This window comes from Ambystoma mexicanum, chromosome 11 (assembly GCF_040938575.1).
Source record: "Ambystoma mexicanum isolate Mex_15411 chromosome 11, UKY_AmexF1_1, whole genome shotgun sequence".
In the NCBI taxonomy this organism is placed as follows: Eukaryota; Metazoa; Chordata; class Amphibia; order Caudata; family Ambystomatidae; genus Ambystoma; species Ambystoma mexicanum.
Genome location: NC_090934.1, coordinates 491,625,764 through 491,652,094, shown reverse-complemented (window position 1 = coordinate 491,652,094; position 26,331 = coordinate 491,625,764).

The following is a 26,331-nucleotide window of genomic DNA, read 5'->3' as shown; positions in this document are numbered from 1 at the left end:
GACCGGGTTGAGCCTGTCCTGGGTGGTGTGGCGTTGCGTCAACGGGCCATGCGAGGCAAAATGCAGTCTTTTCATGGGGAGACTGCATGTCGTCTCGAATGGCTCGTTGACCACGTTGACCTACTGGGACAGGTCACCAGGTCCGGATTCCTACGTTTGCTGGGCCTTGTTCCGACCCCGTCCTCGACTGAACCCCCTATGCGCCAGTCATACTCCGTGCCATCTTCCCACCCATGTGTCACCTGGGTGCCCTGTGGAGCTGCCTCTGACCCTGCGGCTAGGCTGGTGGAGGACACATCCCTGCCACAGTCGGGAGTCGGACGTCCAGCAGGGGTGGCCACCTCAACAACTGCACCCCAGCCGGAGGAGGATGTGCAGGCAGCAAGAGCCAGGGCACGGGCAGAGGCACAGCAGCAGCAGCAACAAGGTGGAAGCCATGATGGCTCGGGGCCTTCGTCATCGGAGGGGCAGACATAGGCAAGAGGGCAGGAGGACCCAGGACGGGAAGTGTCTTTCATGTGGCAGCGGTTAGGCCATGCCATAGATGCGGAGCGGCAGCGGGCAGAAGAGGCACGGCTCGCGATGGTCAGGGCGGAAAACTCAATGCCGAGGGCCCTGAGGCGGGCCGAGTGCCTCGAGGCAATTCACAGGGAGTTGGAGGAGAACATGTCGTCGTCCCTGCGAACCCTCGGGGCCATGGAAGAGGACCGCCTCTGGGACATTGAGCAGGAGTTCGATGATGCTCTGGCCCAGGACATCCAAAAGTGAGCCGTCGGACTAGCCCGCTGCCCTTGTAAATAGTTAGATGGTGTTAGGTTTCCTTTGGTTTTTTCTTTATTTTGTTTGCGCTTGGACAATGCACCACGTTTCTGTATATAGTTTTTCATTAGGTAGTATTTTTGATAGGTTTCATTTCTTCAGTTGGGATCATGGACCCTGGATTGTTCATCTGTATATAGTTCACTATTGGATTCATCTCTTTTTTTTGGATTTCCCCATGGAGCAATGGTTTTCCCTTGGATTTGCTTTGTTGGACTGTGACTTTGGATACCTTTCCTTTGGATTATGATTTCTTGTTTTTCATTATTTTACGGACATGCAGCTTTTCTTTTTTTATTCCCACTGTTGTTTGTTTGATTTTAATTCCATTCATGTTGCTTTTAATACATTTTTTTCTTCATACTTCGATGTGTGGTATTATCTCATTGGTTTCATGCATGTCATGATATGGGTTTTCACATTCACTTGCAACCATTGTGTGTGTGTGACGGACATGTGTTCATTTACATACTTGCCATTGGGGTTGTATCATGTAATTGCCTTTTCTATGTGGGTGGATGCAATACTTGGTTGGGTCTTTGGGCTGGGGAGGCTGGCCATAAGGGCCATCATTGAGGATCGTCATGACCTGGGGGCAGGTGGACATGAGTGGGGGCCTGCTGGCAGGTGCCCTGCACTGCAGGGGGTGGGGGTGCAAGGGGACATGAGTGGGACATGAGTGGGGGCCTGCTGGCCGGTGCCATGCACTGCTGGGGGGTGGGGGTACAAGAGGACATGAGTGGGGGCCTGCTGACAGGTTCCCTGCACTGCTGGAGGGTGGGGGTGCAAGGAGACATGGGTGGGACATGAGTGGGGGCCTGCTGGCAGGTGCCCCTCAGTGCTGGGGGGTGGGGATGCTGGTGGACATGAGTGGGGGCCTGCTGGCAGGTGCCCTGTACTGCTGGGTGGTGGGGTGCAAGGGGACATAAGTGGGGGCCTGCTGGCAGGTGCCCTGCACTGCTTGGGGGTGGGGGTGCAAGGGGACATGAGTGCGACATGAGTGGGGGCCTGCTGGCAGGTGCCCCTCAGTGCTGGGGGGTGGGGGTGCTGGGGGACATGAGTGGGGGCCTGCTGGCAGGTGCCCTGCACTGCTGGAGGGTGGGGGTGCAAGGGGACATGAGTGAGACATGAGTGGGGGCCTGCTGGCAGGTGCCGTGCACTGCTGTGGGGTAGGGGTGCAAGGGGACATGAGTGGGACATGAGTGGGGGCCTGCTGGCAAGTGCCATGCACTGCTGGGGGGTGGGGGTGCAAGGGGACATAAGTGGGGGCCTGCTGGCAGGTGCCCTGCACTGCTGTGGGGTGGGGGTGCAAGGGGACATGAGTGGGACATGAGTGGGGGCCTGCTGGCAGGTGACCCTCAGTGCTGGGGGGTGGGGGTGCTGGCGGACATGCGTGGGGGCCTGCTGGCAGGTGCCCTGCACTGATGGGGTGTGGGGGTGCAAGGGGACATGAGTGGGACATGAGTGGGGGCCTGCTGGCAGGTGCCCTGCACTGCTGGGCGGTGGGGGTGCAAGGGGACATGAGTGGGATTGAGTGGGGGCCTGCTGGCAGGTGCCCTGCACTGCTGGGGGGTGGGGGTGCAAGGGGACATGAGTGGGGGCTTGCTGGCAGGTGCCCTGCACTGCTGGGGGGTGGGGGTGCAAGGGGACATGAGTGGGACATGAGTGGGGGCCTGCTGGCAGGTGCCCTGCACTGCTGGGGGGTGGGGGTGCAAGGGAATATGAGTGGGACATGAGTGGGGGCCTGCTGGCAGGTGCCCTGCACTGCTGGGAGTGGGGGTGCAAGGGGACATGAGTGGGGGCCTGCTGGCAGGTTCCCTGCACTGCTGGAGGGTGGGGGTGCAAGGGGACATGGGTGGGACATGAGTGGGGGCCTGCTGGCAGGTGCCCCTCAGTGCTGGGGGGTGGGGATGCTGGTGGACATGAGTGGGGGCCTGCTGGCAGGTGCCCTGCACTGCTGGGTGGTGGGGTGCAAGGGGACATGAGTGGGGGCCTGCTGGCAGGTGCCCCTCAGTGCTGGGGGGTGGGGGTGATGGGGGACATGAGTGGGGGCCTGCTGGCAGTTGCCCTGCACTGCTGGGGGGTGGGGGTGCAAGGGGACATGAGTGGGGGCCTGCTGGCAGGTGCCCTGCACTGCTGGGGGCTGGGGGTGCAAGGGGACATGAGTGGGACATGAGTGGGGGCCTGCTGGCAGGTGCCCATCAGTGCTGGGGGGTGGGGGTGCTGGGGGACATGAGTGGGGGCCTGCTGGCAGGTGCCCTGCACTGCTTGGGGGTGGGGGTGCAAGGGGACATGATTGGGGGCCTGCTGGCAGGTGCCTGTCATGATCTCTGCTTCCAAAAGGTAAGGGTTTTCCCAACTCCCTTGGAAGCAGATCCATAACCCAGGTTCCGAGTGCCAACCAGTCCCAATTGGGACCTTTTGGACCCAGTCCTGGCGCCAGTGGCACCAGGCTCATAAATATGCCCAGTCCCAGCGCTGGAAGCGCCGGGCTCATAATGCTTGTGTGGACTTACCTTCAGCAGACCATGCTGCTTACTTGCCTGCCAGTTGAGCCTCTGATCCTCTTCTGTTTGGAACTACTTTTCCTGTTGGGTGGGGCTGGAGTCACTCCCTAGATTTAGAACACTGGAACTCTTCTGGAAGGCAGGAACTCTTTTCTTACCAGGAACTCTTTTCTTACTTAGGCGTGGCTGTGGAAGGAGACACCTAAGCACTACAGGAGGCTATTTAAACCACACCTGGTGGATGAATCTTGCTTTGCGTTATTCTGCAACCTCTGCAGCAGAACGCTCATCGTGTCTTCTGCATCTGGTCCTGGGCCTAAGGAAAAAGGCTTACCATCTTGAATCCAGTCTTCAGCAACACCTATAAAGACAAGAAAGAACAGGTTAGCATTCCGGCATCTGAAAGGCAAAGGCTTACCATCCTGAATCCAGTCTTCAGCAACACCTATAAGACAAGAAAGAACAGGTTAGCATTCCGGCATCTGAAAGGCAAAGGCTTACCTACTCTTCGTGCGCTCCGGAGGTCTTCACACTGCATTCCGGCATCTGAAAGACAAAAGTTTACCAACTCTTCGCACGCTCCGGAGGCCTTCGCCGCTGCATCCCGCATCTGAAAGACAAAACAAGGTGCGTTTAAAGACATTGGGGAACTTTAATACTCACGTGCCATTACTCCTTTCCACATCTAATCCAGTGGGTATTCCGGCACCCTGCAGCCGCTCCGAACTCGTACCTGCAAAATAAAAAGACAGTTAGAGCGCATAGTGAAGCAGGCAACAAGCGCTTACTTACGTGCTTCCAGGCGCTTCTATTCATCACACGGGCTCCATCTTCAACTCACTTCAGCCCGTCATCCGCCATCGCCGGAACCCTGCAAAACAAGAGACATCATTACTAAAGACTTTAAAGACATTTGAATGACTCGAAACTTACCGTTCGTGCAGTAAACGACGGACAGCAGTCCTCTGAAGTCAAGAGGCCTGCGCTACCTATCCAGTGAAGAAACTGGTTACAGCACCCTGCCCCGAGGCAGATGGAGAGCTCGGCATTCACTTACCTAAGGTGAGAGCGTTAACCTTTGGGGGTCTACAGGAGAGGAGAAGAGGAAAGAGATAGGGACACCCCAATAACCCCAGTTCATTAACCCCATATTTTCTATCTGCAGACATCTTACTCTACACGTCAGGCATACAGTGCACAGAGGTCCAGCCCAAAGAGCCAACCGGGTGCTACACATCACCTTTGAAGATACGGTAGTCGCCCAGTCAAGACCGGCGCCTCTGCGAGAATCAGGTGAGCGTTACAGAACGCAAAGCCTACCGCAAAACTCTCGCCCAGGCGCTATGGAAACCTCGGATACTGACCCCCTAGCCCGGTTACTTGGGGAACTAAGGGCAGAAGTGCATGCAGCTCGTCAGGAAACGAATGCTCTAAGAAGGGAACTAATTATTTCCAAGGAGAGAACAGACAATCTTGCTAGACAAGTGCTACAGTCACAAGCCGGACAGACCCCGTTACCCGCATCAGGGGCAAATCTTCCTTCAACATCCTCTATGAATCCAGTGCAGATCAACCTACCTGGGAATGTACCTCTGGCTCCGCCCGAACGATTTTCTGGTGACCCAAAGAGGTTTGCAGTATTTATCAATCAGTGCCGGTTGCACTTCTTATGCCGGCCAGCAGCCTTTCCAACTGATCAAGCAAAAGTAGCTTTTGTACTTTCGTACCTTAGTGGCAATGCGGCAGACTGGTCGATCCCTCTAGTTAATCAAGATGATCCGGTTCTCCATGATTTTCAAGCCTTTCAGCTTAGTATGGAAAAATTGTTCGCAAGACATTCACAGGGGCAGGCCTTGGACAATGAGCTTCTTTCGTTGCGACAGGGTAATCAAGACCTTTTGGCTTATATTGCATCTTTCAATAGACTAATAGTGGAAACTCAATGGCCTGAGGACAAAAGGATTACGCTGTTTTATAGAGGTCTACGTGGAGAGCTCAAAGACGTTTTAGCCCAAGTAGTGAATCCCCCACAAGACTGTTCGGATTATATAGACTTGGTCGTTCAAATAGATCACAGGCTGCAGAACAGGAAGGCCGATCGTTCCAAGTTTGATGCTCGAGTATTTTCCAAACCGCCAACTCCTTCCAAAGGAGTAGACTCCGGGGAACCCATGCAAATAGGGGGTCTGAAAGGTCCTCTAACACAAAGGGAGCGGGAAAGGAGGAAACAGTTGCAATTATGCCTATATTGCGGAAACTCAGGGCACTTTCTTCGAGACTGTCCGGTGAAACCTGCCAAGAAGGCAGTAGGAGCTGCAGTTACCAAAGTTACAAACTCTGAGCAGGGAAACGACCTCGCCCGACAAGAATAGAGGTCCTCTTGCCGAGCGTGAAAACCAGTTCCGTGACCTCGCATTTCGTGATACCTATGGTCCTCATTAGCCCTGATAATCCGGATCGATTACATGCAATTGAAGCTTACGTCGACAGCGGTGCCATCGGCAATTATGTGGATCATGAAATGGTTTTGAGGATGAATCTAACTCTTTGTCCCAAGGCTGTAAAGGACGTCATTACTACGGTGGATGGTACGGAGATAGCCTCCGGGCCAGTAACGCATACCACTCAAGAGGTGACGCTAGTAAGTCAAGATGGACACCATGAGAAGATCGTGTTCGATGTGATCAAGGCCCCTCAGTTTCAGATTATTCTAGGAATACCTTGGTTAGAGAAACACAATCCTCTGATCGATTGGCGAGCAAGAACGGTCCAGTTTCCAGAATGTGTCTCTACTTGTCACCCTCCACCTGGTGTTGCACTGGCCGCAATTTCTTCAGAGACTCCCCAGTTACCTCCCGAATACCTAGAATACCAAGATGTTTTCCGGAAGGATCAGGCTAACTCTCTACCTCCTCATAGGTCTTATGACTGCCAGATAGACCTGATACCTGGATCTACTCCTCCTTGTAGTAGAATTTATGCCCTCACCGAGCCTGAGAACCTTCACCTTCGACAATACCTGGATCAATACCTGGCAAATGGGTTTATTCGTCCTTCCAAGTCCCCTGCTTCTTCAGCTTTGTTCTTCGTTCCAAAAAAGGAAGGAGACCTTAGAACTTGTATCGATTATCGCTCCCTGAACCAGATCACCGTTAAGAATAGATATCCGTTACCTTTGATCCCTGAACTCCTGGACCAAGTCAGAAAAGCATGCATATATACAAAGCTGGATCTTAGAGGAGCTTACCACTTGGTACGTGTAAAAGAGGGCGATGAATGGAAGACGGCCTTCCGCACCAAGTATGGGCTATTTGAATATCAGGTCATGCCCTTCGGACTTTGCAATGCCCCGGCCGCCTTTCAATATTTTATGAACGATGTCCTCAGAGAGCTCATAGATGTGTGTGTTGTTGTTTACATTGACGACATCCTCGTTTATTCTTCATCGGAATCTGAACATCGGAAACACGTGAAAATGGTCCTCGAAAGATTGCGTCAACACAAACTTTTCGCTAAGTTGGAAAAATGTGTTTTCAACGTGACTGAAGTTGAATTCTTGGGATTCATATTATCACCTGGCGGAGTGCGTATGGATTCAAAGAAGGTCGATGTAGTTCTCAAATGGCCATCACCATCCTCCGTAAAAGGTGTGCAAAGCATGTTAGGCTTCGCTAACTTTTACCGCAGGTTTATCCCCGAATTCTCTCGAATAGTCCAGCCCATCACTGCCTTGTTAAAGAAAAACAAACGTTTTGAATGGTCTACCGAGGCGGAACAAGCTTTCCAGGATTTGAAGACTAAATTTATCTCTGCACCAATCTTAAAACACCCTTGCCCCGAACTCCCCTACATCGTGGAAACTGATGCTTCAAGCCTTGCCATGGGGGCAGTTCTATCACAAAAGGACCCGGTAACCAATCAGTTGCATCCCGTGGCATTTTGGTCCCGCAAATTCTTGCCTCCTGAAATCAATTACACGATTACTGACAAGGAACTTCTGGCTATCAAGTCTGCCTTTAAAGCTTGGCGGCATTATCTGCTGGGGGCCCGACACACCGTTACTGTGATTACGGATCACCGAAACCTGCAATATTTGAAGACCGCAAAAGCCCAATCCTCTAGACAACTCCGTTGGGCATTATTCTTTGTCGAGTTTGACTTCATAATTACCTATCGACCTGGTACAAAGAACGGTAAAGCCGATGCCCTTTCTCGGATGGGAGTGGAAGAACACTTGGTCAACCCTAAACCTGTACCAATCATTCCCGAACAAAGAATTCTGGGTGTAATCGCCACAGAATCCATAGAGGAAGTTAAGGATAAAGCCAGGCAACTTGTAACTCCAGCAGACATACAGAATTGGCATCTGCAGGGAAAGGACTTTGCAGTAAAGGACAACTTATTGTATTTCCAAGAACGATTATACCTACCCAGCACAGATTTACAGAAAAAAGTAATCTCTTGTTATCACGACTCTTTAATGGAAGGTCATCCCGGTATAGCCAAGACCTCAGAAAAGATCAAGCGCTACTTCTGGTGGCCGTCTTGGAAAAAAGATATCAGAGACTTTATAATGTCCTGTGGAGTATGCGCCCAAAACAAGAGTCAAAAGGAAAGACCAGCAGGCCTCTTACGCCCTATTGACATCCCACCTCGCCCTTGGCATACGCTTTCTATGGACTTCATCACCGATCTACCTCCATGCTCCGGATACAATACGATTCTAGTAATCGTGGACTTATTCTCCAAGATGGCGCATTTCATTCCGCTCAAAGGCTTGCCAACAGCAGCAACTCTGGCCCGAGAATTTCTCGAAAACATAGTCCGACTGCACGGTTTTCCTTCGGTTCTAATTTCGGATCGAGGTAGTCAATTTATTTCTCATTTTTGGCGAAGTTGCTGTCGGTCGGCTCAAATTGATGTGAGACTATCGACCAGTCACCACCCTCAGACCGACGGACAAACCGAGAGGACCAATCAAACTCTGGAACAGTATTTACGCTGCATGCTGCAACAAACTGAAAAAACTTGGAAAGATATCCTTTGGATAGCCGAGTATGCCTACAATAACTCTGTCCATTCGGGAACTGGGAAAACCCCGTTTTTTCTTTTGTACGGCAGTCACCCTCGAACCTCGGAGTTGGATCCCCTCCAAGATCTTGAAACACCAGCAGTAGACTACCTGCATTCTACAATCACCCAAGCCTTTAAGGAAGCTGTTTCTCACATTCAAAGGGCTAAAGAACAATACAAGAAAGGAGCAGATCAACATCGGAAGGAAGCCCCTCACTATCAAGTACGGGATCAAGTCTGGTTATCCACCAAATATCTATCTCTAAAAGGGCCACGCACATTCAACCCAAGATACCTTGGTCCCTATTCCATCACTACCATAGTAAACCCAGTAGCGGTCAAGTTGGACTTGCCCCCGCACATGAAGATACATCCGGTCTTCCACGTCTCTCTATTAAAACCCGTGCAACCTCAAACCCGACTAACTAAATCTCCAAAACCTATCCTAGTGGATGGAGAACTCGAGTTTGAAGTCAAAAGCATTCTGGACTCCAAGATCTCCAAATCTAAACTATTCTACCTAATTGAATGGAAAGGCTACGGCCCCCAAGAGAGATCCTGGGAACCTGCTGAATATGTCCACGCTCCTCGCCTAATCGAAAGATTTCACCGAACATTTCCTGACAAGCCAAAACCCCCGGAGAAGCCCGGTTTGGGAGGGGCCTTGAGGGGGGGTACTGTCATGATCTCGGCTTCCAAAAGGTCAGGGTTTTCCCAACTCCCTTGGAAGCAGATCCATAACCCAGGTTCCGAGTGCCAACCAGTCCCAATTGGGACCTTTTGGACCCAGTCCTGGCGCCAGTGGCACCAGGCTCATAAATATGCCCAGTCCCAGCGCTGGAAGCGCCGGGCTCATAATGCTTGTGTGGACTTACCTTCAGCAGACCATGCTGCTTACTTGCCTGCCAGTTGAGCCTCTTATCCTCTTCTGTTTGGAACTACTTTTCCTGTTGGGTGGGGCTGGAGCCACTCCCTAGATTTAGAACACTGGAACTCTTCTGGAAGGCAGGAACTCTTTTCTTACCAGGAACTCTTTTCTTACTTAGGCGTGGCTGTGGAAGGAGACACCTAAGCACTACAGGAGGCTATTTAAACCACACCCGGTGGATGAATCTTGCTTTGCGTTATTCTGCAACCTCTGCAGCACAACGCTCATCGTGTCTTCTGCATCTGGTCCTGGGCCTAAGGAAAAAGGCTTACCATCCTGAATCCAGTCTTCAGCAACACCTATAAAGACAAGAAAGAACAGGTTAGCATTCCGGCATCTGAAAGGCAAAGGCTTACCATCCTGAATCCAGTCTTCAGCAACACCTATAAGACAAGAAAGAACAGGTTAGCATTCCGGCATCTGAAAGGCAAAGGCTTACCTACTCTTCGTGCGCTCCGGAGGTCTTCACACTGCATTCCGGCATCTGAAAGACAAAAGTTTACCAACTCTTCGCACGCTCCGGAGGCCTTCGGCGCTGCATCCCGCATCTGAAAGACAAAACAAGGTGCGTTTAAAGACATTGGGGAACTTTAATACTCACGTGCCATTACTCCTTTCCACATCTAATCCAGTGGGTATTCCGGCACCCTGCAGCCGCTCCGAACTCGTACCTGCAAAATAAAAAGACAGTTAGAGTGCATAGTGAAGCAGGCAACAAGCGCTTACTTACGTGCTTCCAGGCGCTTCTATTCATCACACGGGCTCCATCTTCAACTCACTTCAGCCCGTCATCCGCCATCGCCGGAACCCTGCAAAACAAGAGACATCATTACTAAAGACTTTAAAGACATTTGAATGACTCGAAACTTACCGTTCGTGCAGTAAACGACGGACAGCAGTCCTCTGAAGTCAAGAGGCCTGCGCTACCTATCCAGTGAAGAAACTGGTTACAGCACCCTGCCCCGAGGCAGATGGAGAGCTCGGCATTCACTTACCTAAGGTGAGAGCGTTAACCTTTGGGGGTCTACAGGAGAGGAGAAGAGGAAAGAGATAGGGACACCCCAATAACCCCAGTTCATTAACCCCATATTTTCTATCTGCAGACATCTTACTCTACACGTCAGGCATACAGTGCACAGAGGTCCAGCCCAAAGAGCCAACCGGGTGCTACACATCACCTTTGAAGATACGGTAGTCGCCCAGTCAAGACCGGCGCCTCTGCGAGAATCAGGTGAGCGTTACAGTGCCCTGCACTGCTGGGGGGTGGGGGTGCAAGGGGACATGAGTGGGGGGCTGCTGGCAGGTGCCCCTCAGTGCTGGGGTGTGGGGGTGTTGGGGGCCTGCTGGCAGGTACCCTGCACTGCTGGGGGCTGAGGGTGCAAGGGGACATGAGTGGGGGCCTGCTGGCAGGTGCCCTGCACTGCTGGGGGGTGGGGGTGCAAGGGAACATGTGTGGGACATGAGTGGGGGCCTGCTGGCAGGTGCCCTGCACTGCTGGGGGGGTGCAGGGGGACATGTGTGGGGGCCTGATGCCAAGTGCCCCTGACTGATGGGGGGTGGGGGTGCTGGGGGACATGTGTGGGACATGAGTGGGGGCCTGCTGGCAGGTACCCCTGACTGCTGGGGGGTGGGGGTGCAGGGGGACATGTGTGAGACATGTGTGGGGGCCTGCTGGCAGGTGCCCCTGACTGTGGGGGGTGGGGGTGCTGGGGGACATATGTGGGGGCCTGCTGGCAGGTGCCCCTGACTGCTGGGGGGTCGGGGTGCAGGGGGACATGTGTGGGGGCCTGCTGGCAGGTGCCCCTGACTGCTGGGGGTTGGGGGTGCAGGGAGACATGTGTGGGACATGTGTGGGGGCCTGCTGGCAGGTGCCCCTAGCTGCTGGGGGGTGGGGGTGCTGGGGGACATGTGTGGGGGCCTGCTGGCAGGTGCCCCTGACTGCTGGGGGGTGGGGGTGCTGGGGGACATGTGTAGGGGCCTGCTGGCAGGTTCCCCTGACTTCTGGGGGGTGGGGGTGCTGGGGGACATGTGTGGGGGCCTGCTGGCAGGTCCCCTGCACTGCTGGGAGGTGGGGGTGCTGGGAGACATGAGTTGGTGATCATATTGCAATGTGACATGTGGCTTGGCTGGGGGGCATGCCCATGGTGGATGTGCTGCCTGCGGGACATGACCAGGGGTGCCGGGTAGTCCCCTGTGGTGTGGGCTGCCTGCAGGGGCCGTGGAGGGGGTAGAGGGGACACCTGGGAGGACCCATACTGCCAATTCACGTGTAGGACTCCCCGAGCACCCCCGAAATACGCGTTCCCCGCTCTGACAGCAAAATCGCTTGTGACCTTGTGAAACTTCATGCGCAGCCCGGTAATACACGTACCCTACTCCAATCGCATGTGAAACTTCCTGCGCACCCCTGAATTACACGTACTCAGGCCAATCGCATGTGAAACTTCCCGCGCACCCCTGAAATACATGTACCCAGGCCAATCGTGTGTGAAACTTCCCGCGCACCACTGAAATACACGTAGCCAGCCCAATCGCTTGTGAAACTTCCTGCGCACCCCTGAAATACACGTACTCAGGCCAATCGCATGTGAAACTTCCCTAACACCCCTGAAATACATGTACCCAGGCCAATTGTGTGTGAAACTTCCCGCGCACCACTGAAATACACGTAGCCAGGCCAATCGCGTGTGAAACTTCCCGCGCACCCCTGAAATACACATACCCAGCCCAATCACGTGTGAAACTTCCTGCGCACCCCTGAAATACACGTACCAAGCCCAATCGCATGTGAAAATTCCTGCGCACCCCCAAAATACATGTACCCAGGCCAATGGCATGTGAAACTTCCCATGCTCTGTTTAGGCTGAATTTCCTAACCTAGTGAGTCCCCCAGCAGCTTTGCTGGATTTCTGGAGTTTGTTTTTTTCCATCCTGCCAGGAGTGAGACTCTTTTTCTCCCACTCTTGGACATGAATGTGTGTAATTCCTTTGAATGTCAATGTGTTCTATGGACTATGCGGTCCTTTACTCCATAGGGTCTCATATGTTTTGTTATGTGTGTTACACCGCACCCTCCGTGCTGTAACACTGGGGCGTCCTAGCGGATCTCCCTCATAGACTCCATACCCGGGGACTGACTACTGTCTCCCCGGGCATGTAAAGTCACCATTGGCTTTACTAGACCTAAATTTACTAACAGAACTAGTGCAAACCATCCTATTGTGGACGTACTAGTAGGGGTAATTCGATTACTCCTGGGTCTGTTATACGAGGGGGCACTGTCCCGTCCCCCCTCGTCGAGTTTTGGCTGGTGGCAGTGGAAACTACTTGTTATGTTCGACCCCGAATATAACCCTATGGGATTCTTCCCATTGTTAGAGATTGATACTTTTTCTCGTTAGTCTCTAACATACCACCGGTCTACTTATCTTAAATAAGTCTATCGGATGGTATTTTCTGCCAGAACTCGGTTTTCAAAATGGCGTCTGTGTTCGTCTCTGTGACTCCTAAACCAAAGGTCGAGCCCTTTGTTCCACTTTTGGCGGGCTTCTGTACAGAGACCCTCCAAAGTGGTGCCATTCTGTCTGGGTTACCACAGGGGTGTGGGAGGGGATTTAGGCACCCTGGGCCGAGTTGCCTTGCCAACTCCGGTCGCACTCAGGTGTGATTGGCCCAAGTGGTGTACCTCCCCGCTCACCACTTAGCGTGTGTTGATTGACAGCTAGGCTGAATGAATGGGGGTTTTCTGCATAAAAGCAGGGCTTTTGGGACTGGATCTTCAGAAGTCGCCACAGGACCGAAGAATCCGACGAGAGTAAAGCTGAGCTGACCTGCAACAACGACACCCCCGGTGGAGCCCTGCTGAACCGACTCACCACTTCCCGATGACAGAGGAGATCTCCCTGCCGGAGAGTCTCTTTCCCTGACTGGTGGGAACAACCAGTCCCTTTTGCTTTTTCTTCGCCTCAGGACGCAGTGGTCGAATTGCCTGTGCAGAGCACCTCAGCAACCGGATAGCCACTAACCCTGTACCGCGACCAAAAGGTGGTGCCTTGTGACGGAGCACTCCGCGGCTGGTCTCTTCCCTGGTGGTGCAACGATCTTCAACTTTCCTTCAACAACGAGATCCTCTCTTCTCTTGGCAAAGACCGGACGTGCACCCACCGCCAGGAACAACTGCCCCCACCGGAGCTGTCTCTCCACAATCAAGGTACTGTGTCCGCCTGGCTTCCCTTGTTGCCGGATAGAGTGAGGTGTCTTAATCCTCGCCTCTCCATAGGGTCGCCTCCAAGCTTTTTCTAGCGTGTTGTTCTGAACTGGTCCAATCTGCCGATAACAATTTGCTACAAAGACTCGAACGCATTTCCACTAAGATACTTTTTGGGACATATCGCCTCGCCTCTCTCCGAGTGGGCCTGGCCTCTGAACTTTATGATCTACCATGGTTCTTGTCTTCTTGCCTTGCATTTGTCCGTTAAGTATTGGAACCGTGTTGATTTCGTAACCTGCTTATTTTTCTCTCCCATCCTAACGAATACTAGAGTGCCATCTAGGTTGAAACATACACCTCTGTCTGCAAATAAGTGATGATGGTAAAACCTAGATTTGTCGAACTAGTGTTAGGGGGATTGATCTTTTTCTTCGTAGAGTAATTGTAATTGAAGTGTTTGCCGTAATAGTGCCAGAGTGTTTTCTATAGATGTGTCGTTATAAATAAATACCTTTATATCATTACACTGAAGCCTTGTTGTGTGTTTGCTTGTCTTACTGTGAAGAATTGCCCTATGTTGTATACTCCACATACTGTCTAACTCTTTGTGAGGGAAGCCTGACTGCTCAGCCACAGCTACCAAGTGAATCTGTGTGGTACAGACTGCTACCAAGTGGGTTTACTGCCAAACACCTGTAGTCCTAAATCTTTTTCAGTTGTCCCAGAGGGAACTGCACAGGTGTCCGCCTAACACTGGTGTACAGCGGTGGGATTTGTATCGAGTATACAGTTTAGAGTGCTTTTCGACACTTTAGGATAACTAACCACAAAGCTTAGCACTAAAAAGCAACTTTCAAAAACATGTCTACGCTTACAGTCAAGAATCCTTGTCAGGTGAAAATACTGAGAGTTTGCGAGCTCTCTGTAGGCAAGAGAATCTCTCTGTAAGGGGCAAGAAGTTAGAACTAATAGAGAGATTGCTGGTGAACCAAAGTCTGGGTACTGGTTCAGAGGAACCAATTTCTCCAGCAAATGTAGATAACAGTGATGGTGTTGATCTAAATCGTAATTCTGATGATAGTGATGAAGAGGCTGAAGAGGAAGGAGAGGCTAACGAAACTGTCTCCCCTGCTCCTCTACCTGCCTTACCAGCTGTACCTACGGGGCCCATACCAGGTCTCACATGTAACCCCGCTTATTTTGAACTCGAAAAAATGAAGCTCGAATTAGAATACAAACGGTTCTTGGCTCAATCTGAACGAAACCAAGAGCTCGAGTTCAGACGGATGAATGCCCAGGCTGAGCAGAAGCAAGCTGAGTTAAGACTCAGGGAAATAGAACTTAATCACGAGTTAGAGATGAAAAAGTTGTCTATGGAAAATGCTTCTCTCTCCTCTGGTTCCTCTAGGAGCTCCAGTCCCAAAAGACCCCGGATGCCGAAGGAATTAGTGGGTATGTATGAACCGAGATTGGATGTGTTGGATTGGTTAAAACTGTTTGAATACAATCATGGGCTCCAGGACATCACCGGGAACGATTTACTTCCCTGGTTGTTCTCTAGGCTCCCTCCTGTTGCGACTGATGTGGTAATGGAATTGGGGGTGGCAGATAAGACGGATTACGAAAGTGTGAAACTAGCTTTGATAGCTAGATTTGGGAAGACCCCTTCCCAGTATTTTAAGAGGTTTAGAACCCTCAAAAAGCATGATGGTACCCCTTGGGCTACCTTGGTGAGTGAAGGGTTGAAAAACTTAGAGTGATGGATTAAGGGTTACAAAGTGATCACTTATGAGGGTATGAGGAATCTTTTTATGTTGGAGTCTATTTATGATGCCTGTTCTCCTGAGCTCAGACAGCACTTGGCTGATTCGAAGGAATTGGATTCCCGGAAGCTAGCTAGGGCTGCTGACTTATGGGTTGCCAACAGGGCTACCCATAAGGATTCCGGGGCAACTCAGAAAAAGGATGAGGGAAAACAGCCTAAAAAACACTCAAAAGAGAATTCTAATAACTCAAATTCCAAAGAGGGCCCCAAACAAAACCAGAAGGGTAAGCCACCAGGAAAACCACAGTAGAATAGTGTGTCTTCTGGTGCCAAACCGGAAGGAGGCCAGAACAAGCCACCATTCCAGAAAGCATTCGGTAAATGCTTTGTTTGTGGCTCGACTGACCACGTGAAAGGAGATCCCAGATGTAAGGGTAAACCTTCAGGGGTCCAGCTTGTCTCCTTAGCCTTCGCTCCAGAGGAGGAAGTCCAAATGGCAAGTGGAAACTTTCTACTGCTAGCTGACGAACCCATTGGAGTCTCAGCCAGCGTTTCTTTAGTATCTCTGGGGTTGTGGGAACAGCAGAATTTAGATGTCTATAATTCTATCCCCGATAATACTAAAGAGTATTATAAGGACAGTGTCCAAGTGAATGGTCAGGAGACTCCTGCCATTAGGGACACTGGGGCCAGCATAACTGTGGTGGATAAATCGTTTTTTCAGGCTGAGGATGTTGCTAAGGCACCCAAACGCCTCACCAAGTTAGCTGGAGGGCCTGTGCAGATGCTTCCCCAATTACCAGTTCTCATCCAGTGTAACGACATGACTGTGAAGATACCTGTCAGCATACAGAGTGAGGTACCAGGACGCATACTGTTGGGTAACGATTTGAAAACTCTCGGAGTTGTATTGCATACTCCCAGACCTCCTAGTAAACGGTTACAGGAGCTAACCAGACCCGCAAGAGAGAGGACCATGCGCGGTACTCTCCAGGAGATGATGAAAGAAATCACTCCTGCTCCACTGGAATTATCGGCCGCTGTCTCGAAGAAAACAGAAGCGAAAGGGAACCCTAAGACTTCTGCCCCAAAACCAGCAGCCGGCATTACAGTGCAGCCAACACGGACTTCCCCGCAGTTGTCCCAAGTTATACCCATAACTCCACCTCCGGCTGAGGCTGAGAGGGAGGTACAACCCTGTGTGGTAGAATTAGACTCCGAGGAAGAGCTGATGGAAGGCCAGGAACTAATTGGAGATCTGGATCCTGTTGACCATCCTGAGCTGCAGTCTTTACTGGCAGAAGGTGGACCCAGCAGGGCAGACTTCAGTAAGGGACAGAGAGAATGTCCAACTCTGGAAGGTCTTCGCCACCAGGCAGAAGCTCAGGCTGAAGGGCAAGAGCCTGGGAAATACAGGTTGCAGTGGGAAGATGGCCTCTTCTACAGTGAACCGACCGAGTCTGCACCTGGAGACTACAAACAACTTGTAGTACCCCAAGAGAACAGACCACAGTTCTTGCAGTTAGCCCACAAGATTCCTTTGGCTGGTCACTTGAGTTTCAAGAAGACTAAGGAAAGGCTCTCTCTCTACTTCTATTGGCCGAAGATGGGGGCCGAAGTGGAAAAACACTGCAGGAGCTGCCACACCTGCCAGACCTCTGGTAAGGTTGGCTCCAAGAATGTGGCACCTTTAGTGCCTCTCCCAGTTGTGGGAGTCCCATTTGAGAGAGTAGGGATTGACATTGTTAGTCCCCTTGATCCTCCAACCTCCTCAGGCAACAGGTTTATACTTGTTGTAGTAGACCATGCTACTAGGTATCCTGAGGCAATTCCTATGAGGACTCTTACAGCTCCGGCTGTGGCTAAGGCCCTCCTTGGTATTTTTACTAGGGTTGAGTTTCCTAAGGAAGTAATCTCTGTCAGGGGGTCAAACTTTATGTCCCACTACATGAAAGCCATGTGGAAAACCTGTGGAGTTACTTACAAGTTCTCAACAGCTTACCACCCACAAACCAATGGGTTGGTAGAACGGTTCAACCGAACCATGAAGAGCATGATAGGTGCTTTAGAAGAACCCCTTAAGCGTAAGTGGGACCTTCTACTGCCATGCCTTCTCTTTGCTTATAGAGAAGTCCCTCAGGAGGGAGTATGTTACTCTCCCATCGAGCTTCTCTATGGTCATCCCATCAGAGGTCCATTGACCCTGATTAAGGAGGGGTTGGAGAGTGCTCCTTCCCCCAAGCCAGTCAGAGTGACTGACTACGTGAAAGGTCTCCGGAGGAGGATGTCGCACATGATGACGGAAGCAAGCGATAACTTGAAAGCTGGACAAGCATTGGTCAAGCACTGGCACGATCAAAAGGCTAACATGGTTGAGTTCGCTCAAGACCAGCTCGTTCTCGTTATGATCCCAACAAGGCAGAGGGCCTTGCAAGACAAGTGGATGGGGCCCTTCAGAGTTGTGGGTAAACTCGGAGAGGTCAACTATCTGGTGGACTTGGGCAATCCCAAGGAGGCTCCGACAGTCTTTCACACCAACCGACTCAAAGCGTATGTCTCAAGACCCGATGTAGGAGCGTTGCTTCTAGCATCATCCGAGGAAGAAGAAGAGAGTGAAGCTCTTCCGGATCTCCTCAGAGGCTTACCTTTAGATGAAAATATTGAAGGAGTAAATCTCTCCTCCAATCTGACACCCGAGCAACAAGAAGAGTGCAAATCTATGTTGAATCAGTTTGCCCCTCTGTTCTCGCTTTCACCAGGCTTGACCCCTTGGGGCCAGCACGACATACTCACTGGTGAATGTCTGCCGGTCAAAAGCAGAGGATACAGAATGTCAGAAAACGTACAAACCCACATCAAAGGTGAGGTCAGCAAGATGCTCGATCTCGGGGTAATAGAGCCCTCTACTAGTCCATGGTCTAGCCCAGTTGTGTTAGTACCAAAGGCCGGATCTAAAGAACTTAGATTCTGCGTGGATTATAGAGCTCTTAATGCAGTCACCAAGACTGATGCCCACCCTTTGCCAAGAACAGATGAGTTGGTGGATAAACTTGGCGCCGCCAAATTCCTCAGCACATTTGACTTGACGTCAGGCTATTGGCAAATAGCCCTGACATACCATGCCAAGGAGAAAACTGCATTTTCTACCCCCGTTGGCTTATACCAGTTTAAGGTAATGCCTTTCGGATTGAAGAATGCACCTGCTACGTTTCAACGGATGGTAAACCAGATTCTGAATGGGATGGAGGACTTCTGCATGGCATACTTGGATGACATCGCAGTGTTCAGCAATTCCTGGGAAGAACATGTAACCCACCTGAGAGATGTTTTGCAGGCTCTTGGACGAGCCAATCTGACCATAAAGGCGAGTAAATGCCAAATTGGACAGAGTAAGGTAGTCTATCTTGGACATGAGGTAGGAGGTGGAGAAATAAGGCCTTTGCTCAGTAAGATTGAAGCTGTGCAAAATTGGACAACACCTACTACTCAAACCCAAGTGAGAGCCTTCCTAGGCCTCACTGGGTACTACAGGAATTTCATAGAGAACTATGGGACCATAGCTTCTCCACTGAATGTCATCTCCTCGCCCAAATTCCCTAAAAAGTTTAGATGGAACGAGGAGTGCAATCAGGCTTTTGAAAACCTGAAAAAGGCTCTTTGCCAAGCCACAGTACTCAGAGCTCCTGATTACCGCCAACACTTCATTGTGCAGACAGATGCTTCAAATTTAGGAATAGGTGCCGTACTCAGTCAACTGGATGGGAAAGGTAGGGAGCACCCCGTTTGCTTCATCAGCCGCAAGCTGAAGGATCCTGTAACAAGGTGGGCAACAATCGAAAGTGAGTGCTTTGCTATCGTGTGGGCTCTGAAGAAGTTTAGGCCATACTTGTATGGTTCTACTTTTGTCATTCAGACTGACCACCAACCCTTGAGATGGTTAATGCAAATGAAAGGGGAAAACCCAAAACTATTGAGATGGTCAATCTGCCTGCAAGGGTTTGATTTCACCATTGAGCACAGGTCAGGGTGTCACCACCAAAATGCTGATGGTCTCTCTAGGATGTATGTCATCAACTAGAGGTATGAGATTCATCCAGGAGTGGATTAAATCCTCCTGTCCCTTAGTCTGAGGGGGGCGAGTGTTAGGGAGAATTCTCTGTTTAGGCTGAATTTCCTAACCTAGTGAGTCCCCCAGCAGCTTTGCTGGATTTCTGGAGTTTGTTTTTTTCCATCCTGCCAGGAGTGAGACTCTTTTTCTCCCACTCTTGGACATGAATGTGTGTAATTCCTTTGAATGTCAATGTGTTCTATGGGCTATGGGGTCCTTTACTCCATAGGGTCTCATATGTTTTGTTATGTGTGTTACACCGCACCCTCCGTGCCGTAACACTGGGGCGTCCTAGCGGACCTCCCTCATAGACTCCATACCCGGGGACTGACTACTGTCTCCCCGGGCATGTAAAGTCACCATTGGCTTTACTAGACCTAAATTTACTAACAGAACTAGTACAAACCATCCTATTGTGGACGTACTAGTAGGGGTAATTCCATTACTCCTGGGTCTGTTATTCGAGTGGGCACTGTCCCGTCCCCCCTCGTCGAGTTTTGGCTGGTGGCAGTGGAAACTACTTGTTATGTTCGACCCCGAATATAACCCTATGGGATTCTTCCCATTGTTAGAGATTGATACTTTTTCTCGTTAGTCTCTAAAATACCACCGGTCTACTTACCTTAAATAAGTCTATCGGATGGTATTTTCTGCCAGAACTCGGTTTTCAAAATGGCGTCTGTGTTCGTCTCTGTGACTCCTAAACCAAAGGTCGAGCCCTTTGCTCCACTTTTGGCGGGCTTCTGTACAGAGACCCTCCAAAGTGGTGCCATTCTGTCTGGGTTACCACAGGGGTGTGGGAGGGGGTTTAGGCACCCTGGGCCGAGTTGCCTTGCCAACTCCGGTCGCACTCTGGTGTGATTGGCCCAAGTGGTGAGCCTCCCCGCTCACCACTTAGCGTGTGTTGATTGACAGCTAGGCTGAATGAATGGGGCTTTTCTGCATAAAAGCAGGGCTTTTGGGACTGGATCTTCAGAAGTCGCCACAGGACCTAAGAATCCGACGAGGGTAAAGCTGAGCTGACCTGCAACAACGACACCCCCGGTGGAGCCCTGCTGAACCGACTCACCACTTCCCGATGACAGAGGAGATCTCCCTGCCGGAGAGTCTCTTTCCCTGACTGGTGGGAACAACCAGTCCCTTTTGCTTTTTCTTCGCCTCAGGACGCAGTGGTCGAATTGCCTGTGCAGAGCACCTCAGCAACTGGATAGCCACTAACCCTGTACCGCGACCAAAAGGTGGTGCCTTGTGACGGAGCACTCCGCGGCTGGTCTCTTCCCTGGTGGTGCAACGATCTTCAACTTTCCTTCAACGACGAGATCCTCTCTTCTCTTGGCAAAGACCGGACGTGCACCCACCGCCAGGAACAACTGCCCCCACCGGAGCTGTCTCTCCACAATCAAGGTACTGTGTCCGCCTGGCTTCCCTTGTTGCCGGATAGAGTGAGGTGTCTTAATCCTCGCCTCTCCATAGGGTCGCCTCCAAGCTTTTTCTAGCGTGTTGTTCTGAACTGGTCCAATCTGCCGATAACAATTTGCTACAAAGACTCGAACGCATTTCCACTAAGATACTTTTTGGGACATATCGCCTCGCCTCTCTCCGAGTGGGCCTGGCCTCTGAACTTTATGATCTACCATGGTTCTTGTCTTCTTGCCTTGCATTTGTCCGTTAAGTATTGGAACCGTGTTGATTTCGTAACCTGCTTATTTTTCTCTCCCATCCTAACGAATACTAGAGTGCCATCTAGGTTGAAACATACACCTCTGTCTGCAAATAAGTGATGATGGTAAAACCTAGACTTGTCGAACTAGTGTTAGGGGGATTGATCTTTTTCTTCGTAGAGTAATTGTAATTGAAGTGTTTGCCGTAATAATGCCAGAGTGTTTTCTATAGATGTGTCGTTATAAATAAATACCTTTATATCATTACACTGAAGCCTTGTTGCGTGTTTGCTTGTCTTACTGTGAAGAATTGCCCTATGTTGTATACTCCACATACTGTCTAACTCTTCGTGAGGGAAGCCTGACTGCTCAGCCACAGCTACCAAGTGAATCTGTGTGGTACAGACTGCTACCAAGTGGGTTTACTGCCAAACACCTGTAGTCCTAAATCTTTTGCAGTTGTCCCAGAGGGAACTGCACAGGTGTCCGCCTAACACTGGTGTACAGCGGTGGGATTTGTATCGAGTATACAGTTTAGAGTGCTTTTCGACACTTTAGGATAACTAACCACAAAGCTTAGCACTAAAAAGCAACTTTCAAAAACATGTCTACGATGGAAGCTTACAGTCAAGAATCCTTGTCAGGTGAATATACTGAGAGTTTGCGAGCTCTCTGTAGGCAAGAGAATCTCTCTGTAAGGGGCAAGAAGTTAGAACTAATAGAGAGATTGCTGGTGAACCAAAGTCTGGGTACTGGTTCAGAGGAACCAATTTCTCCAGCAAATGTAGATAACAGTGATGGTGTTGATCTAAATCGTAATTCTGATGATAGTGATGAAGAGGCTGAAGAGGAAGGAGAGGCTAACGAAACTGTCTCCCCTGCTCCTCTACCTGCCTTACCAGCTGTACCTACGGGGCCCATACCAGGTCTCACATGTAACCCCGCTTATTTTGAACTCGAAAAAATGAAGCTCGAATTAGAATACAAACGGTTCTTGGCTCAATCTGAACGAAACCAAGAGCTCGAGTTCAGACGGATGAATGCCCAGGCTGAGCAGAAGCAAGCTGAGTTAAGACTCAGGGAAATAGAACTTAATCACGAGTTAGAGATGAAAAAGTTGTCTATGGAAAATGCTTCTCTCTCCTCTGGTTCCTCTAGGAGCTCCAGTCCCAAAAGACCCCGGATGCCGAAGGAATTAGTGGGTATGTATGAACCGAGATTGGATGTGTTGGATTGGTTAAAACTGTTTGAATACAATCATGGGCTCCAGGACATCACCGGGAACGATTTACTTCCCTGGTTGTTCTCTAGGCTCCCTCCTGTTGCGACTGATGTGGTAATGGAATTGGGGGTGGCAGATAAGACGGATTACGAAAGTGTGAAACTAGCTTTGATAGCTAGATTTGGGAAGACCCCTTCCCAGTATTTTAAGAGGTTTAGAACCCTCAAAAAGCATGATGGTACCCCTTGGGCTACCTTGGTGAGTGAAGGGTTGAAAAACTTAGAGTGATGGATTAAGGGTTACAAAGTGAACACTTATGAGGGTATGAGGAATCTTTTTATGTTGGAGTCTATTTATGATGCCTGTTCTCCTGAGCTCAGACAGCACTTGGCTGATTCGAAGGAATTGGATTCCCGGAAGCTAGCTAGGGCTGCTGACTTATGGGTTGCCAACAGGGCTACCCATAAGGATTCCGGGGCAACTCAGAAAAAGGATGAGGGAAAACAGCCTAAAAAACACTCAAAAGAGAATTCTAATAACTCAAATTCCAAAGAGGGCCCCAAACAAAACCAGAAGGGTAAGCCACCAGGAAAACCACAGTAGAATAGTGTGTCTTCTGGTGCCAAACCGGAAGGAGGCCAGAACAAGCCACCATTCCAGAAAGCATTCGGTAAATGCTTTGTTTGTGGCTCGACTGACCACGTGAAAGGAGATCCCAGATGTAAGGGTAAACCTTCAGGGGTCCAGCTTGTCTCCTTAGCCTTCGCTCCAGAGGAGGAAGTCCAAATGGCAAGTGGAAACTTTCTACTGCTAGCTGACGAACCCATTGGAGTCTCAGCCAGCGTTTCTTTAGTATCTCTGGGGTTGTGGGAACAGCAGAATTTAGATGTCTATAATTCTATCCCCGATAATACTAAAGAGTATTATAAGGACAGTGTCCAAGTGAATGGTCAGGAGACTCCTGCCATTAGGGACACTGGGGCCAGCATAACTGTGGTGGATAAATCGTTTTTTCAGGCTGAGGATGTTGCTAAGGCACCCAAACGCCTCACCAAGTTAGCTGGAGGGCCTGTGCAGATGCTTCCCAATTACCAGTTCTCATCCAGTGTAACGACATGACTGTGAAGATACCTGTCAGCATACAGAGTGAGGTACCAGGACGCATACTGTTGGGTAACGATTTGAAAACTCTCGGAGTTGTATTGCATACTCCCAGACCTCCTAGTAAACGGTTACAGGAGCTAACCAGACCCGCAAGAGAGAGGACCATGCGCGGTACTCTCCAGGAGATGATGAAAGAAATCACTCCTGCTCCACTGGAATTATCGGCCGCTGTCTCGAAGAAAACAGAAGCGAAAGGGAACCCTAAGACTTCTGCCCCAAAACCAGCAGCCGGCATTACAGTGCAGCCAACACGGACTTCCCCGCAGTTGTCCCAAGTTATACCCATAACTCCACCTCCGGCTGAGGCTGAGAGGGAGGTACAACCCTGTGTGGTAGAATTAGACTCCGAGGAAGAGCTGATGGAAGGCCAGGAACTAATTGGAGATCTGGATCCTGTTGACCATCCTGAGCTGCAGTCTTTACTGGCAGAAGGTGGACCCAGCAGGGCAGACTTCAGTAAGGGACAGAGAGAATGTCCAACTCTGGAAGGTCTTCGCCACCAGGCAGAAGCTCAGGCTGAAGGGCAAGAGCCTGGGAAATACAGGTTGCAGTGGGAAGATGGCCTCTTCTACAGTGAACCGACCGAGTCTGCACCTGGAGACTACAAACAACTTGTAGTACCCCAAGAGAACAGACCACAGTTCTTGCAGTTAGCCCACAAGATTCCTTTGGCTGGTCACTTGAGTTTCAAGAAGACTAAGGAAAGGCTCTCTCTCTACTTCTATTGGCCGAAGATGGGGGCCGAAGTGGAAAAACACTGCAGGAGCTGCCACACCTGCCAGACCTCTGGTAAGGTTGGCTCCAAGAATGTGGCACCTTTAGTGCCTCTCCCAGTTGTGGGAGTCCCATTTGAGAGAGTAGGGATTGACATTGTTAGTCCCCTTGATCCTCCAACCTCCTCAGGCAACAGGTTTATACTTGTTGTAGTAGACCATGCTACTAGGTATCCTGAGGCAATTCCTATGAGGACTCTTACAGCTCCGGCTGTGGCTAAGGCCCTCCTTGGTATTTTTACTAGGGTTGAGTTTCCTAAGGAAGTAATCTCTGTCAGGGGGTCAAACTTTATGTCCCACTACATGAAAGCCATGTGGAAAACCTGTGGAGTTACTTACAAGTTCTCAACAGCTTACCACCCACAAACCAATGGGTTGGTAGAACGGTTCAACCGAACCATGAAGAGCATGATAGGTGCTTTAGAAGAACCCCTTAAGCGTAAGTGGGACCTTCTACTGCCATGCCTTCTCTTTGCTTATAGAGAAGTCCCTCAGGAGGGAGTATGTTACTCTCCCATCGAGCTTCTCTATGGTCATCCCATCAGAGGTCCATTGACCCTGATTAAGGAGGGGTTGGAGAGTGCTCCTTCCCCCAAGCCAGTCAGAGTGACTGACTACGTGAAAGGTCTCCGGAGGAGGATGTCGCACATGATGACGGAAGCAAGCGATAACTTGAAAGCTGGACAAGCATTGGTCAAGCACTGGCACGATCAAAAGGCTAACATGGTTGAGTTCGCTCAAGACCAGCTCGTTCTCGTTATGATCCCAACAAGGCAGAGGGCCTTGCAAGACAAGTGGATGGGGCCCTTCAGAGTTGTGGGTAAACTCGGAGAGGTCAACTATCTGGTGGACTTGGGCAATCCCAAGGAGGCTCCGACAGTCTTTCACACCAACCGACTCAAAGCGTATGTCTCAAGACCCGATGTAGGAGCGTTGCTTCTAGCATCATCCGAGGAAGAAGAAGAGAGTGAAGCTCTTCCGGATCTCCTCAGAGGCTTACCTTTAGATGAAAATATTGAAGGAGTAAATCTCTCCTCCAATCTGACACCCGAGCAACAAGAAGAGTGCAAATCTATGTTGAATCAGTTTGCCCCTCTGTTCTCGCTTTCACCAGGCTTGACCCCTTGGGGCCAGCACGACATACTCACTGGTGAATGTCTGCCGGTCAAAAGCAGAGGATACAGAATGTCAGAAAACGTACAAACCCACATCAAAGGTGAGGTCAGCAAGATGCTCGATCTCGGGGTAATAGAGCCCTCTACTAGTCCATGGTCTAGCCCAGTTGTGTTAGTACCAAAGGCCGGATCTAAAGAACTTAGATTCTGCGTGGATTATAGAGCTCTTAATGCAGTCACCAAGACTGATGCCCACCCTTTGCCAAGAACAGATGAGTTGGTGGATAAACTTGGCGCCGCCAAATTCCTCAGCACATTTGACTTGACGTCAGGCTATTGGCAAATAGCCCTGACATACCATGCCAAGGAGAAAACTGCATTTTCTACCCCCGTTGGCTTATACCAGTTTAAGGTAATGCCTTTCGGATTGAAGAATGCACCTGCTACGTTTCAACGGATGGTAAACCAGATTCTGAATGGGATGGAGGACTTCTGCATGGCATACTTGGATGACATCGCAGTGTTCAGCAATTCCTGGGAAGAACATGTAACCCACCTGAGAGATGTTTTGCAGGCTCTTGGACGAGCCAATCTGACCATAAAGGCGAGTAAATGCCAAATTGGACAGAGTAAGGTAGTCTATCTTGGACATGAGGTAGGAGGTGGAGAAATAAGGCCTTTGCTCAGTAAGATTGAAGCTGTGCAAAATTGGACAACACCTACTACTCAAACCCAAGTGAGAGCCTTCCTAGGCCTCACTGGGTACTACAGGAATTTCATAGAGAACTATGGGACCATAGCTTCTCCACTGAATGTCATCTCCTCGCCCAAATTCCCTAAAAAGTTTAGATGGAACGAGGAGTGCAATCAGGCTTTTGAAAACCTGAAAAAGGCTCTTTGCCAAGCCACAGTACTCAGAGCTCCTGATTACCGCCAACACTTCATTGTGCAGACAGATGCTTCAAATTTAGGAATAGGTGCCGTAC